Source organism: Nyctereutes procyonoides, unplaced genomic scaffold, assembly GCF_905146905.1.
Source record: "Nyctereutes procyonoides isolate TBG_1078 unplaced genomic scaffold, NYPRO_anot_genome, whole genome shotgun sequence".
NCBI lineage: Eukaryota > Metazoa > Chordata > Mammalia > Carnivora > Canidae > Nyctereutes > Nyctereutes procyonoides.
This window is the reverse complement of record NW_026575136.1, coordinates 11572215-11587984: the sequence shown is the minus strand read 5'-3', so window position 1 is coordinate 11587984 and position 15770 is coordinate 11572215. Positions and strand designations below refer to the sequence as shown.

At 51.3% G+C, this 15770-nt stretch overlaps 1 pseudogene; it reads right to left on the bottom strand.

Annotated features, from left to right (window-relative positions):
• Positions 1-1604: 1604 nt before the first annotated feature.
• Positions 1605-8507, bottom strand: LOC129495421 (60S ribosomal protein L10a-like; annotated as a pseudogene).
• Positions 8508-15770: the final 7263 nt, after the last annotated feature.

Here is a 15770-nt window from a genome sequence, read left to right as displayed (position 1 = left end):
GGAGCACAAGGTCCTATGTCTCTCCAACTTTCTGAAGGTGGGGAAAGACCATCCGTGAATTCAGTTTTTGTAGTAAAAAGTGGAAAGGAGAACCCTTTTTCTTATTTTAGGATTTTCCCAAATTAGGAAGAGTGTTCCATGTAGGCAGCTCAAAAGAACAACCGTCCACTAAAATAATATGGTGAATATTCAGAAGAGCCTCCCGAGAGAACACCCGAACCCAGAAGAGGGTCCCTCCTGGAGATTTCAGGCACTGCAACGTGGATGGGGAGACTTGCCTGAGTCCTGGACGAGCCCCGGAGTCAGGCAAAGTTCGCTTCCTCCTATGACAGATCCAAGTGCTGGTGACGCGCTGGCCCTGGTACATGCCTCGCACATAGCTGATGCTCAACCAATATTTCTTCAATGAATGAATGAACTGTGGGTCTCCCAGTACGTAATCGCCTGCCTCACATGCATTATGAAGTGAAGCAGGATGGAGTCATCCATCAATTAAAGAAAACCTGAGGACCGTGGGGCAGGTCCCGTCCTTGCCCCCACACCTCACTCTCCTTATCTTCTAAGTTCAGAAGGTTGGCTGATCTCTAGGAATTTACCTTTGAATGAACTACAAAAAGAATTTTCATCACCTGTAAGACAATTACAAATTTAAACACTGACTCGCTAATTTGATGAGGTTAAGGAATGACTGTTCATTATTTTTCAAGGAGAAAAATGAGGATATGGTTTGGTTTTTAAACGTGCCCCCCTAAAAAAAATAAAAATAATAATAAACGTAATCCTCAGCATGGATGGACCGAGAGGAATTAGGCTAAGTGAAATAAGCTGACGGAGGAAGACAAATCCCGTATGATTTCACATACATGTGGATTCAAAAAAACAAAACAAACGAACAAACAGTAACAATGACAAGGCACGGAAACAGACTCATAAATACAGAAAAGAGACTGGTGGTTGCCCGAGGGAGGGCGCGGGGGAGATGGGTGAAGGTACAAAGTTCCTGTCACAAAATAAAGAAACCACAGGGGAAAAAAGTACAACACAGGGAATATAGTCAGTAATATTACAATGCACGTATTGTGAGCATTTTGCAATGTGTGTGCAATTGTTGCATGACTTGTATACACCTGATGCTAATTTAATATTACATTCCAACTATATTGCAACTAAAACTAAAAACAAAACAGAATGAAAGTATTCTTGTCTTTTAAAGATACGCGCTGGAATAATAGGGGATGAAATGTCACAGTGTCCAAGGTTTGCTTCCTAATGAATTGGAGCAGGAAAGCAGGTTGGAAAACAGATGAGAAAGGCCCCGAGTGGATCCGTGGCGACTTAGCAATGTGTACACGGGCATCGGCTGCACTGTTTGGTCTACTTTTTATGTTGGAAAATATGCACGCTAAAAGGATTTTTTAGACCCTAGAAGCTGCTGTCCCAACATCTCTTGCTCCCTGGCTCTTTCCTAAAAGAACCTTCGGTGCCATCCGGGTGTCTGCTTCCACAGCGCCCCTGGGACTCAGGGCCAGGTGACCCCTTCCCCACCTCCCACCCTCATTAGTCTCTGCAGATCAGGGCAAGCCTGAAATGACCTGTCAACCCTCTCACTGGGGAGTGCTTCGAGGGGGACGAGGGATGAAGAAGAGCTTTGCGGGGATGCTCCACTGGGTCCTCCTGACTCCGAGAGGGCCGCCGGAAGCACTTTCCTCCTGCTGGAAGGCAGCAGGTGGCCCTAAATGCCCAGCAGCCACGCTGCATCTAGAGGAAACCAGGGCCAGGAAGAAGCCAACATGCTGAACAGCAGAGCAGAGAGATGACAAAGACCCAAGTCCCTGAGAAGCGTCCTGACCTGCTGGATCAAACAAGTCTGAAGTCCACCCTCTCTCTGGACTCCTCGTTACATGATACCATAAATGTTCTAATTCTTTTTTTGATTATTTACAACCAAGAGCATTCACAACCAAGAGAATCTTAGCAGATTCAGGCTCAGGGAATCCTCCTCTTGACAGTGGTGGAGTGGGGACTGAGCTAAAGGGAGGGATCCCTGCACCCCACAGTCACCACCATCGTCTGGGGTGCAAGCAAGCAGTCAGTGAAGGAGACCAAAGGAGGGCAGTGGTAGGAGGGGTCTTTCGGGAGGGGACACACTGTCCTACTCTTACCATTTTCAGTCCAGATAGACGGTTCTCCCTAATGTCAGGCCTTCCTACTCTGAGTGACGGCGCCCTAAAGCTACAGACACAAATTCAAGGGTCACCTTTGGGAAAGTTGTGCCCGGCTCCTGCTACTGTGGATTGCCTCCGAAATACGATGGCGCCCATCCCTTGGCGGAACGTTCATCCCAGAAATTATGCAAACCCGCTGTCATCGTCCTGGGAGGCATGAGCAGGTGGCCCGGGAGGGTGCGCGGCCTGCGGGGGTGCTCCTTCCCCACACATTACCCTTGGAATTCCAGGCCTTCTCTTGGCCCAAGTGGCTTCTCTTCCTTCTCAAGTTGATTGAAAGCCAGTGGATGGGGCCCTTGAGGGGAGCCTGGGATCGTCCATAAAGCAGAGAGGGGCTCCCCAGTTCCCTTCACTCTGTCTCCCAGCGGTTCCTCCTGCCCTGTCTGCTGTCTCTGCCTCAGCCCCCCCGACCCCCCAAATTACCTCCACCCACCGCAGCGGGGCCCAGCGCCTCCCCGTGGATTCCCGCCTCCACCAAACCCCATTCTTCCCACAACCGCCAGAGCCACCCTTCCAAGTGCAAGTCTTTTCCTTTCCTAGAACCTGTCAGCCACATTCCCTTGCCCACGGGGTCGGGGTCGGACCTTGGGGTCAGGCCTTGGCATCCCCGTAGTCACCCCTCTGCTCCCTCCCCTCCCTCTCCTCTCACCTCAGGGCTCTCCACGCAGGCGGTTCCTCAGGCTTGGAACCACTGTCTATACCCCATCCTCCTCTCTCATTTGCACAGAAGCAGCTCCTTTAGGTCTTATCTTAATGTCACCTTCTTGGGAAGAATGTTCCTTACCCTGTCTCTTGTCCCCAGTGAGTGGCATCGCCTTTACTTGCATCCACGGTATCTCGCCCTTCTCTCTCACAAGTCAGTGTAATTGGAAATTTTGCACAACACCTCTCTTCCCTGTTGGATTTTAAGCTGAAAGAGGGTAGAGATTTTGTCCACTTTGCCCCACACTCCATCCCAAGGCCCTACCACAGTGTCTAGCACATAATCAATGATTAGTAAATAAAAATCGGTTGGCTGCCTATCAGGTGTGGCCGCAGCTGAGGCCTCCCAAAAGTATGGTCCCAGGGACCCCTGCAGACCCTCTTGGACCTCTGGCATCCATGGAGCTCCACACCTAGCAGGCTCTGGCTCTAGAGGAAAGAGTGCAGAAAGGGACAAATGTGGACAGATCCGAGTCCACCTGGGAACCTGAAAGCCATGTTGTTGCCTTACAGGGAAACTGGCTTATAGAATTCAGGACATTCCCCTCCCAAGCACACTTGTTCCTCACTGTTTGCTCTACAATGTTTTGTGTGACTCCGAGATGCAGACTAAAGACTAGAAACAGAAAGCAAAGGCTGAGAAGAAGAAAAGTCAGAGCCATTTCTTGTTCATGGGCCGCACGCACCAGGGGGTAGAGCGTCCTTGTCCTCCTCCTGCCTCAGCAATAAGGAGAAGCCTGCAACGCCTCCACATCGGTGGTGCTCCCTCTTGGACTGCAGGCAGAGGGCTGGTGGGAGAAGCCACAGGTATGACGTCCAGGGGATGGGGACCCCTGGAAGCACCATGGCTGCGAATTGCTGGTTCCTTTCCCTGGGACATTCGAGCAGCTCAACTTCCTGAAAAGTGTCCCTCTAGGAAAATCATGGAGTCATTCTATCCTGTAGTCAGGTGTGGAATGGGTGAGACTGTTCCTGCCAGGAAACGGGTTTAGTCGAAGGTCAAGAGAGTCCAGTGGCAGTTTCCTGGACCAGTCAGGTGGCGAAGGCATCATGGCCTCCTGTAGGTGGGCCTGGCCTCAGGTACTCTGGGAGCCTGCCCTATTGGAGATGGGGAAGGCCAGAAGATGGGAAGCATGGGGACAGCTTTCAGAAGGCGTGGGGGTGGGGAGAGTCAGCAGGTGTAGGCTTGAATTCAGCCTCTGCAGCGGAGGGCTCTACCCCCTTTGAGGCTCCATGTCCTGTGATAGTGTAGGTCTGGCTGTGAACCCGAAGAGAAATGCTTACGGATGCCCCTGCACGTAGGAGCCTCGAGATCCAGAGGCAGCATGGAGGATTACTACCCAGGGGCTGAGCTCAAGAACCTAACCTTCAGTCCCTCCTCACTGTGCCTCCTTCACACTGGTTTTCCCAACACATGAACTGTCAGTTCTCAATGAGGAGTTTTCAAGGCCTCCCGGGGGTCCACACCAGAACTTCTCAAACGTTTCCACGAATTTGTCCCCAATAAGAATGAATGAATGCCTCAGAGCAGCACAGCTGAAATTCCTTTAGGTTCCTTGTTTTATCTTAAAAATTCATGTGAATTAGGGGTGCCTAGCTGGCCGTCAGTGGAGCATGAGACTCTTGATCTCGGGGTTGTGAGTTCAAGCCCTATGTTGGGTGTAGGGATTACTTAAAAATAAAATCTTTTTAAAAAAGTCATGTGAATTTATGTATCTTAATCTGTAATACAGTCATGTGTGTCTAACATAAATATATTATTTTAACTACTCAAATAAAATGTACAGTTCTAGGAAGTTGCTGGGAGGAGGAGAATGGACAATGAAGAAGAGTTGGGAGGACTTGGCTCCTCACATCTGAACCCTGTTTCATTCTCCCCATAACTTTATGAGGTAGAAACTTTAACAATTTTTATGTATTTGTTTGAGAAATAAAGTGAGTGGAGGGAGGAGCAAGGGGGCGAGACAAGGAAGAGGAAAGAATCTCAAGCAGACTCCATGCTCAGTGTGGAGCCGAACACAGGGTTTGATCCCATAACCCTGAGATCATGATGTAAGCCCAAACCCAAGCACCCCGAGGTAGAGTTTAAAAAAAGAATTAAAACATTACAGCCATTAAAAAGGAGAGTGTGAGCATTCCTCACGGGGTAACTCCCTAAAAGAAATCCTTGTGATCCGTATCTGTGGCATTTTTCTCTCCGCTGGCTTTGCAAGTTGTTGGACATCCTGCCCCCTGGGGTCTGCGAGGTGTGTCTCAACCGTGCGGTCATTCACAGACACTGTCCCTACCCCCTCAATGGAGAGCAGTAGCCTCCTGCCCAGAACCCATTCTGCTAACTCAATGTAAGCTTTGGCCTCAAGTCAGCTCTGTCAGAAACCAAGAGACAGGAGGGAATCTGACTTCTACAGACTCTTGCCTGATCTTCCTTTTAGAAGTAGCTGAACCGGGATCCCTGGGTGGCGCAGTGGTTTAGCGCCTGCCTTTGGCCCAGGGCGCGATCCTGGAGACCCGGGATCGAATCCCACGTCCACGTCGGGCTCCTGGTGCATGGAGCCTGCTTCTCCCTCTGCCTGTGTCTCTGCCTCTCTCTCTCTCTCTGTGTGTGTGACTATCATAAATAAACTAAAAAATAATAATAATAATAATAATAAAATAGAAGTAGCTGAACCTGGCGGGAGCGTTATGTCTGGTGGTTCCGAGCTAGTAGCCAGCTACTCAGGGTCAGTGTGCATAAACGAGGAGGTGCTATGGACTTCAGGTCAGAGCTGGTGGGGAGAGGGCGGAGCTGGAGGCACGCTCTCTGGGGCCCTGCCCTGTAGAGAAGGGGCTGGGGCCGGAAAGAAGCTACAGCAGGTCCATGACCTGCTTGCAATGGGGGCTTCTGAGACCCAGGCCCTGAGGACAAAATAACAGCACAAGGTTGAGGTGAAGGTCTCTCTCCCCATGTCTGCAGTGCATCCAGGGGCTCAAGGAGGAAGGCACTGCTCCCCGAGATCTTGGCCAAAATGGCCAGGATGGCTTCACAGGCAGCGGTCAACAGTGAGGGGCCAGACAGGAGGGCCTGGGAGCAGGGAGTGTTCTTTCACACAGAGACACCTCCATCGACACCCAGCAGGAGCCTCACAGGGGGGTGCCAGGGCACAGGCAATGGCCTGGATGGCTGAATGTCAATGCCTCTGTGGCCTAATAAGTATTCACATCCAGGGAGGGCTTGAGGAAATTCGGGTTACAGAACTCTTTCAAACAGGCGTGGAATCATGGGATCTTTCTTGCCTATATATGTTCCTGAAAACAAAACCAAAAAGGAAACAAACTGGGCCTTATATGTGGAATGAATTTACTCCTTCCAAGTAGCACCTCAGGAGGTTACGCGCACATTCTACGATTCCTATGATGTTTGCAGGAATCGTCTTTGGGAACTGACTTCGGAGCCATCCTACGAGTCACACCTCAGAGTCAGCTGGTCTGATCACTCCACTGATTCTTCAGATTTGTCTTTGAATAATTTTTAATTTTTGCTTGATTCTAAAGATAAAATCATCCACCAAATGATTATGCTTTTTTTTTTTAAACAAGTCTGTTTCTCTGTAGACTGTAAATTTCTTGAACCAATGGAGCGCGTCTAGTTCATCTTTGGCTACAGAGGACCTGGCCAGGCACTTGAGAAATGCTTGATCAATATTTAACTCTGTGCTCGTTCACTCCACTTAATGGGCTTATTTCTGCTACTGTTGTGTCTTGTACACATTGCGGACATCAAAACGTTTGACTTCTCAGGTGGCTTTTTGGTATTAAATAGTTAATATTTATTCCAGAAAAGGAAGGGTTATTCTAAATCTGCACCCACCAAAACCCACAGTAGAAATGCCTTCTGGAACGAGCATCAACAGTTTAGCTTTTTCTGTTGGTTGACGTCACAGAGAACAGTCTGTCAACATTTCCCCCTATGTTGCTTTTCTTTTTGAGGGCATAGAATAAAGATGAAAAATCACAGCTCTGAGAGCACACAGAACAGAGAGCTGGCACTCGAGGGATTGATTATGTATTCACTTATTTATTATATTTTTAAAAAATGGCCCAGCTGCTTCAGCTTACACAAGCTGGGCTGAAATATTTCACTCGATGGTATTCTCATCTGGTGGTTATAATACTGGGTGACTCAATGCAAAGGTTTTTTTTTAACCCTAAAAGGAGAAAATCAGAATTAGGTTGAAAAATAATATTAGTGCTTAAAACTGAGATTTAAATATTCAGGTATTTTCAAGAAATGGCTGCTGCCTTGCTCTGCCAGTGGTATGTGTCGGAACCAGCGCATCTGGGAGAATTTTCCAGTTGCTCACTAAGTGTCCCTCACATGAGCTGCAAGGTCCAGGCCCAGACCTGTCCACTTGTACCTTGTAATGTGATTCCAGGTGATTCTGATGCAGACCTGTGGTTGAGAACATGTGATCTATAGGCATCTGACCACTGCTTCCCTGTTAATTTCTCTCCTGTGGTCATCATTATGACTGATAAGTTATGTTTTAGTCAAATGATGGACTAGCTCAACTCCAACTGTCTCATATAGAAGGAGGAACTCATTGGCTCGTGTAACAGGAAAGCCCAAGGTCAGGTTTGGCGCAAGACATTGCTCGATTCAGCGACCCAAATGGTGTCAAGATCAGGCTTCTCTCTTGGCTCGGCCTTCTCATGTTGGTGCTTTCCTCAGACAAGCTCTTTTGTGAAGGCAAGATGGCTGCCCAGAAAGTTAACCTCTACTTATCAAATGTTAGAATGAGATTCTATGATCTGACTCCCCTTGGTCCACATGGGGTCCCAAGTATCCATCTCTTCTGTACCTGGCAGGATTCATTCGTAGACTACAGAAGCCACTCTAGATACTTAGCAGAGAGGGATTTAATTCCAGTACCGAGTGCTTGCAAAATTGTTGGATGATCTAAAGGAATGAGTTTTCTTCTTTTCTTTTCTTTTCTTTTCTTTTCTTTTCTTTTCTTTTCTTTTCTTTTCTTTTTCTTTTCTTTTCTTTTCTTTCTTTTCTTTTCTTTTCTTTTCTTTCTTTCCTTTCCTTTCCTTTCCTTTCCTTCTTTCTTTCTTTTCTTTTCTTTTCTTTTCTTTTTTCTTTCTCTCTTTACTTACTTATAATGGGAGCACTAGGGTTTATTAAGCTGCTTATGCTTTGGTACAGACTCCGGGACTTGCCCATGGGGCTCTTGATGTATAAAGCCCGGACATTTTGCCAATTCTTGAGCAAAATGACACCAGGAAATTGACAGCTAAGCGGGTGTCGCACCCAAGTTCATCATCTGTCATCTTCTTGTGGCCGTCAGCCACTGCCAGACACCACACCCTCTTCACCGGCAACTTGATCGTGGACTTCACTTCATCTACTCTCACTGCACATCAGCAAGGCCTAGTCAGGCCTGCACCCAGAATCTGTGGGATCTGCTTGATCAGAGATTCTGAGGCCAGCAAGGCATCATACTTCTTGGCCAACTTCTTGACTAACTTTTTATTCTTGTTAAGTTTCTTCAGTGCTTCAATGTCCATGTGGGAAGTAGTCACAGTCCTGGCCTCATCCATCACAGTGCTGCTGACCCCCAGAACACAGATGCAGAACGTGGGGCAGGGAGTAGGCTTACATCTGACCGGTGTCAGAGTCCTTCAAGGGCATCTACAGCTCCACCACCTGAAGGGGTGCTTTTTAGACTGAAGCTTTAAAAATGACTCCCAGAACACAGGAGAACTAACTTGTTGGGGAGAACTCTGACTCTTGAAATTCTCAGGAAAGAAGGGCAATCAGGAGGCCACCGTGGGAATAGTTGAATTCAAGCCCACATGTCATATTTGTGATTTGGGGATCAGGAGGCCCGGAAGCTGGTGACGTTGCCTCCAAACTGCTTCTGAAACCCAACACATAATTGACCAGATGTGGAACTACTGCTTCATAGGAAGGGTCCAGAAGCATGTACACCTATAGAAAATGTGGATGTGTAGGCAAGCTGTCTCTTCTGCACTCCTGCCTTCCAAATCTAGTTTGAATGGAAACTTTTGGATAACAGTTTGCATTCATGTCATTGCCTGTGGAAAAGTCTAGAAAGGTGGTTTTTAGCTATATAACCACAATAATGGGAGCACTAGTGCAGGGTGGTTAGAAAGGATTCTGAGGGCCTGTCCAACACAGCAGGAGGCTGGGAGGGTACAAGTCTCTCCTAGGCAAGGAACCACACCTCCTACTTCTGGGAGTGTCCAGGGTCAAGTATACCTGTAGCCCAAGAAGTAATCATGGGGTCAGGTTGGTTGTCCAGATGCAATTTAGGTTACAGTTTATAATTTAGGTTAAATTTAGGTTAAATTATGCTGTTACTAGAAGGAGGGGTAAAGATGCTGGGTGACAAAACCCAAAGATGTCCCCTGTAAGGTGTATGATGTCCCTGCAAGGGACATGATGCTTTATCATGATCAGTATCGTCACCTACACTGTTTCCATTCCACTGTTTCTTCTCCTTTGCAAGACGGGCCCCCTCATCCTCCCTGCCCCGTAACCGGGGAAGGTGGGGGCAAGGAGGGTGAGAGGGTCCGTCTTACGAAGGAGAAGTTCAGACCCAGAGGTTAAGAGCCTGCCCAAGCTAATCCTACAGCTGGTGAGAGGCAGGGCTTACATTCAGACCCAGTGTCCTGACTCAAATCCCATTCCCTTGGGCTGGGCTAGAGCAGAATGTGGAAGAAAATTCTTCTGAAACAATGGTTCCAACCCCCAGCCCACATGAATACAGCCGTGTGCCAGGGGCCTTGAGGGAAAGTATTCCTCCACTTTCGAGCAGCTCTGGCCGGATTCGAGCACAGGGTCACGGCGGACTCCGGCACCAGAGGAGAGGCGGGGAACCTGCACAAGAGCTTGGATGCTTGGCGCCACCCTTCATTTGGTCTTAATCTGAAGAATGAAACAGGGAGTTTCACGTTTGTTTGTTTAATGCTGGGTGTTCCAAGATGCCACAGTATCATTTAAAATATCTGAATATAGGACATAGATTGGCTCGTGTTTCTCCCAAACAGCAATATTTTTAGCATTAGCCATTCCCACGTAAATGCAAAATCATCTTTGATAACAGATCAAAGCAAATCCCTCCTCCTAGGCTTCCTAGCCGGCTGCAAAATGACTGGGTTTGCATAAACCAGATTAGAGTCATGCAGAGCTGCTAGCAGCATTACAAATGCCTCCTGGCGTCAGCACCCAGGAGAACCCCCCACCGCGTAGCAGCAAGAGTCTCCGCTCCACAGTGCTCAGACATTCAGGCCACCCACCACAGGGACTGAGACCTCAAACTGGACTGCAGTGTCCCAGGGGCCCTGCATGTCAAGGACAGGGACTTGCCTCGAGGCCAGTGGGCCTACAAGGATATAGGGGCTGGAAGGGCAAGCTCCAGGGCTGCTCCCTGAAAGTCCTACCTCGAGGTCAGATCCCATGAGGCCTGTGCAGCTGCCGCACGCAGACAGCTCCACCCCACTGGGCAATGGGGCCAGAGCTGTTTGTGATCAAGGAAGTTCTTCCTTTTCACATGTGAAGTTGGGTCACACTCCCGGAGTCCTCACCATCTGCCTTAGCTCAGGCTGCTCTAACAAATTACCACGGACTGGGCCCTTGAATACTCCTCACGGTTCTGGAGGCTGGAAGTCCAAGGTCACGGTGCTGGCAGTTTCTGGTGAGAGCCCTCTTCCTGTTTGCAGATGGCCTCCTTCTCATGGTCTCACATGCTAGAGAACAGAGAGAAAGAGCAAGCTCTTGTGTCTTTTTAAAAAATAAAAACACTAATCCCATTCACAAGGTCTCTATGGTCATTGCCAACCACCCCTCGAAGGCCCTGCTCCCTCCTACCATCACTCTGGGGGTTGGGATTTCAACATATGGATTTGAGGGGGCCATTCAGTCCATAGCATCATCTTGCTGTAGAGAAGGAGTTTGGGAGGAGCTGCTCACTCCTGGGATCCTGGCCTACAGTGGCGGGTTGGGACAAGTCTTCCTTGTCCCTGTCACTCATACCAGGTCTTGGTGAAGCCTTATTGACATTTCATACAGTGAGCTGGTTAGTTCTTTTTTTTTTTTCTTCTTTTTTTTAATCTCATGGCTTCATTTTAACAAAGTTAAGAAAATACTTCTGTCATGGGCTGAATTATGTCCTCTTCCAAAATACATAAGTTAATGTGCAAAGCCCCAGAGTCATAAATATGACTGTATTTGGAGATTGGGACTCTAAAGTAATCAAGTTAAAATTAGGACATTAGGGTGGGTCCCAATCCAGTATGACTGATGTCCTTCTACGAAACAATTAGGACACAGACAGGTACAGAGGGAGGACCATGTGAGGACACAGGGAGAGGATGGCCATCTGCAAGTCAAGGAGAGAGACCTCAGAAGTGGCCTTGTGACACCCTGATCCTAGATTTCTAGCCTCCAGGACTGTGAGACAGTTTCTGTCGCTTATGGCACCCAGGCTGTGATAGTTTGTTACAGCCTAGTTTGTTACAGCGCACCTTCCCTCCAGACCAACTGGTAGTATCATCTCCTGCCTCGGGTCTCCAGCCCTTTTTCTTGAAAGCACTGCTGATAATCTGTCCTCTGGATGCAGAGATGGCAGTGAGGCCATCAGCAGGTGTGAGCTTGGAGTCCTTTCCTAAGTATGACCATGGAATCACCCACTCAGGGGATCCCTGGGTGGCGCAGCGGTTTGGCGCCTGCCTTTGGCCTGGGGCATGATCCTGGAGACCCGGGACTGAATCCCACGTTGGGTTCCTGGTGCATGGAGCCTGCTTCTCCCTCTGCCTGTGTCTTTGCCTCTCTCTCTCTCTCTCTCTCTCTCTCTGTGACTATCATAAATAAATAAAAAATTAAAAAAAAAAAAGGAATCATCCACTCATGCTCTCTCCCTCTCTGGGCTCTTTCTAGGGCTGTGGAAACAACAAAGGCTTCCCAGGTGCTTCTCGCTGGGGGGCATTTCATGGAGAGGAACTTCCAGGGGGAAAGGGCCCCACATGGATTCGACACGCCTCCTTGGTCCCCACATTTACCTTTCTAGGCAACCAATGCATCAAATACTCACACCTCCATTTCCTCTCAGCATCAGTGGTTTAATCCAGTTGGGCCTTGCCTTCCTGAGTGTGTTTCCAACTACGTTGGCACAACACTGGGACATGTGGGTTGGCTGGATTGGCTGATGTGTCCTAGATAGCATTAGTGCCATCAGTGCGGGCATGATGGACTCACACGGGGAAACTGATCGGACATTATGGATGATGGCAGTGACACACCATCTTGCTTTCAGCCCTCTGTGGTACGGCTTGTGTTCGTGCTATAGTATACGTGATAAGCACTGTGAACTCTTAGGAGAATAAGGGTTAACTGTACCACGAATGGTTGCACAGGGCAGGATGCCTCTCCCTGCGGAAGTCTCCTGGGGCCTGGTGTTTTAGCCATCCAGTCATGCCCTCTGCGTTCCAGACAACTGTACTTACAGCTCCCATCTCCTTAGCGATCGCCACTCCGTGGGCGCGCTCTTGCTGGGACTACCTGGGAGCACCCCACTGGACCCAGCACAATTGATATTTCCTATAGGAATAAATTATGCTCATGATTTCGATTCCTTTGTACTTATTAGCCATTTTGGTTTCAAAGTTGTTCTCCTTTTCCATCCTCACTGTAACCATCAACATAGGTAAAGAATCAGACATGTACCCAGTGGGATTGGCAAAGGCTTAGGCCGGGGTGCATAGAAAGTACTGGAGTTCCTACCCATCTGTATTTTTAATCTCATAATTGAGTGTAGGTTTCACCCACATCATTAACCTGTCATACAGTAGAGCGTGTGATGCAGTGCGAGTGTTCACAAGCCAACAAACAACACACAAGGCAGGTGCCTGCGGAAGACGTTCTCACTGAGGGGTTGGATTTCAGGAAGTTTGGAGACTGAGCCAAGACCAAGAATCAGCCGGGCTTGCCCGTCTGGGCCTCATTTCCTTCCTTGTGCAACAGGACGTGAGCAGGACCTGGCCTGGGCGGCTCCCTCCCAGCTCCCAGCCCCTGCACAGCGTCTCCTCAGGGGTGCATCCCCTGGAGCAGGAGAGGCTCCTGCCTCGGACGCTGCGGCCTCCGGCCTCCGGAGTGGTGACATGCACGCGGCGCGGGGCCCTGCTCGTGGCCTGGAGAAGCCCACGTGCGGTTGCCCGGGGCCTGCGGAGGCCGCACAGTGAGCGCCCAATGCGTGTTGGCCGGATAGCGTGTGAGGGTGCTCTGAAGACCGAGTCCCCAGCCTGGCCCGAGGGCACACGTCCCATCCGCCTGCTCGGCCACTGGAGCCGAGGCCTGTGAGGCCCGCAGCGTGTGCCCGCGTCCGCTCCTCTCGGGCGGGAAGGGGCAGGGCCAGAGAGGCTCTGACCTCATGGGAAGACGCAGCGCGAGCTCCTCAATCTTTTACCTGAGGGGCTGCTGATGTAGGGCATCCCCGGGGGGCGTCTGGGCGCCCTGCCCTGCTTCCGGCCCGGTGGCAGCAGGACCCCGTCCCCTCCGTCCTGGCCCCCAGGGCTGTGGCCAGACCAGGGGATGACAGTGCTCCCGGGGGTCTGGAGGAAGTGGGGCTGCTTGTCCTACCCCTCAGTCCACCTGGAGGTTGCTGGAAGGAGAGCAGCGGCAGCCGCAGAAACCTGGCCTGTAGTGACATCCAGAGGTCATGGAGAGAGCAGCGTGGGCAGGGGACCACGGGAGGCCGGGACAGCTTAATGTTAACCGGGCTGCGTCCACAGCGGCATTTTCTGCTTGACAACACACGAGCCTTGGCCCAACCTTCCGGACGTTCTGAACCTTCTGGGCACGTTCCCAGGGTGCAGGCAGACGGAGCTCGGGCTGCTGAAGGGAAGGCCCCAAGGGGAAAGGGATCTGATCCAGAGCCACAGACACAGGAGCCACCCACACCCCAACCAGGGTCCACAGGGCTTCCCGCAGCTTCCAGAGGCCAAAGCGCATCGGAATCACCTGGGCTGGGCGGCTGGTTGCAGCCCCGGGTGTGGCAGCCCCACCTCAAGGGTTGTGACCTGGAGACCTGGGTGGGGGGAGGCTCTAGGAAATTGGCACGCGAGCTCCTCAGGTGATGCTGATGGACGGTCTGTGGGCCGCACTTTGGGGGAAGCTTTCCCAGCGCCCAGAATCACAGCGATGAGCGTCTGGACGGCGAAGCCTGAGAACGAAATAATTTCAGAGACGGGGTCACTTTGGGGGAAGGCAGGTCTTTCCCCACCCAATTGTTCTAGAACTTTGGGTGGGGGGGATGTGGTTAAGGAAACAGCGTGCCAGGAACGAATGAAGGCGGAGATCGCAGTTTAGCGAGGGAGGCAGAGGATGCAAGGACTGGCCTTCCGGATCCTTCCAAGTGTGCCGCCTTCCTTTCCCCGCCTCTGTACCTTGGCTCGCTGTTGGGGGCCGCGGGGCAGGGACCAGGGAACTGACTCTTTACAGAGGCCCGGCTGGCCAGCCTCCGGGAGGCCCCAGCGAGGCCTCGCTCCCGCCTCCCCTGACCCGCCGGGCCCTCCAGCACCTTCTCATCGTCCCACCCACCCCAGGCTGCATGGCCCCCCACCTACCATCTTCTTCCCCAGGAGAAGCCTCAGGGAACACGCTTGGGGCTAGGACCTGGCCCCCTTGGCTCCGTCTCTACTGGCTGCACCGTCAATGAGATGATGCCAAATGCTTTCGTAAAGCTCCACCTCGGCGGCCCAGGTCCTCAGACTCACTCCTCCCCTTTGGCCCAGAGCAGCCCAGCTCTCAGGTCCCTCCTTTGTTTCTGCTTCGTGCAAGACTTCCTTTGAAGACCGGCTTCTCATGGTTTGAAGAAAAAAAATTTTTCAACCACAAATTTAGTGTGTGCCCCATTTTTTGATAAGGAGGCCCAGAGTGTGAACTCTCAGCCTCCTAGTTTCCAGTTTTGATGTGCACACTGGGTATTTTATTAAAGGGGCTCGTCTTTTTTATCCAAGTTCTAAAGCAGAAGTAAAAGAATTGCAGTGAGACAGGTGGTTTTTTGAGAAAGCTGGACTCAAGTGGGTGACATGGGGGCGACCTGACACAAGGGTGAGTGGCGGGAAGCCAGGGGGCAGGTGCGCAGAGGTGGTGCTCCTCAGGGTCTTCTTCAGGACCTTCCTCCGGGCCTCCCTCAGGCCTTCCTCAGGGCCTCCCTCAGGGCCTCCCTCAGGACCTCCCCTCAGGGCCTTCCTCAGGGCCTCCCGCAGGACCTCCCCTCAGGGCTTTCCTCAGGGCCTCCCTCAGGGCCTCCCTCAGGACCTCCCTCAGGGCCTCCCGCAGGACCTCCCCTCAGGGCTTTCCTCAGGGCCTCCCTCAGGGCCTCCTTCAGGATCTTCCTCAGGGCCTCCTCAGGACCTCCCCTCAGGGCCACCTCAGGACCTCCCCCTCAGGGCCTCCCTCAGGACCTCCCTCAGGGCCACCCTCAGGACCTCCCCTCAGGGCTTTCCTCAGGGCCTCCTTCAGGACCTTCCTCAGGGCCTCCCTCAGGATCTTCCTCAGGGCCTCCCTCAGGGCCTCCCTCAGGACCTCCCCTCAGGGCCACCCTCAGGACCTCCCCTCAGGGCCTCCCTCAGGACCTCCCTCAGGGCCACCCTCAGGACCTCCCCCTCAGGGCCTTTCTCAGGGCCTCCCTCAGGGCCTCCCGCAGGACCTCCCCCTCAGGACCTTCCTCAGGGCCTCCCTCAGGACCTCCCTCAGGACCTCCCCTCAGGACCTTCCTCAGGGCCTCCCTCAGGACCTCCCTCAGGACCTCCCCCTCAGGGCCTTCCTCAGGGCCTCCC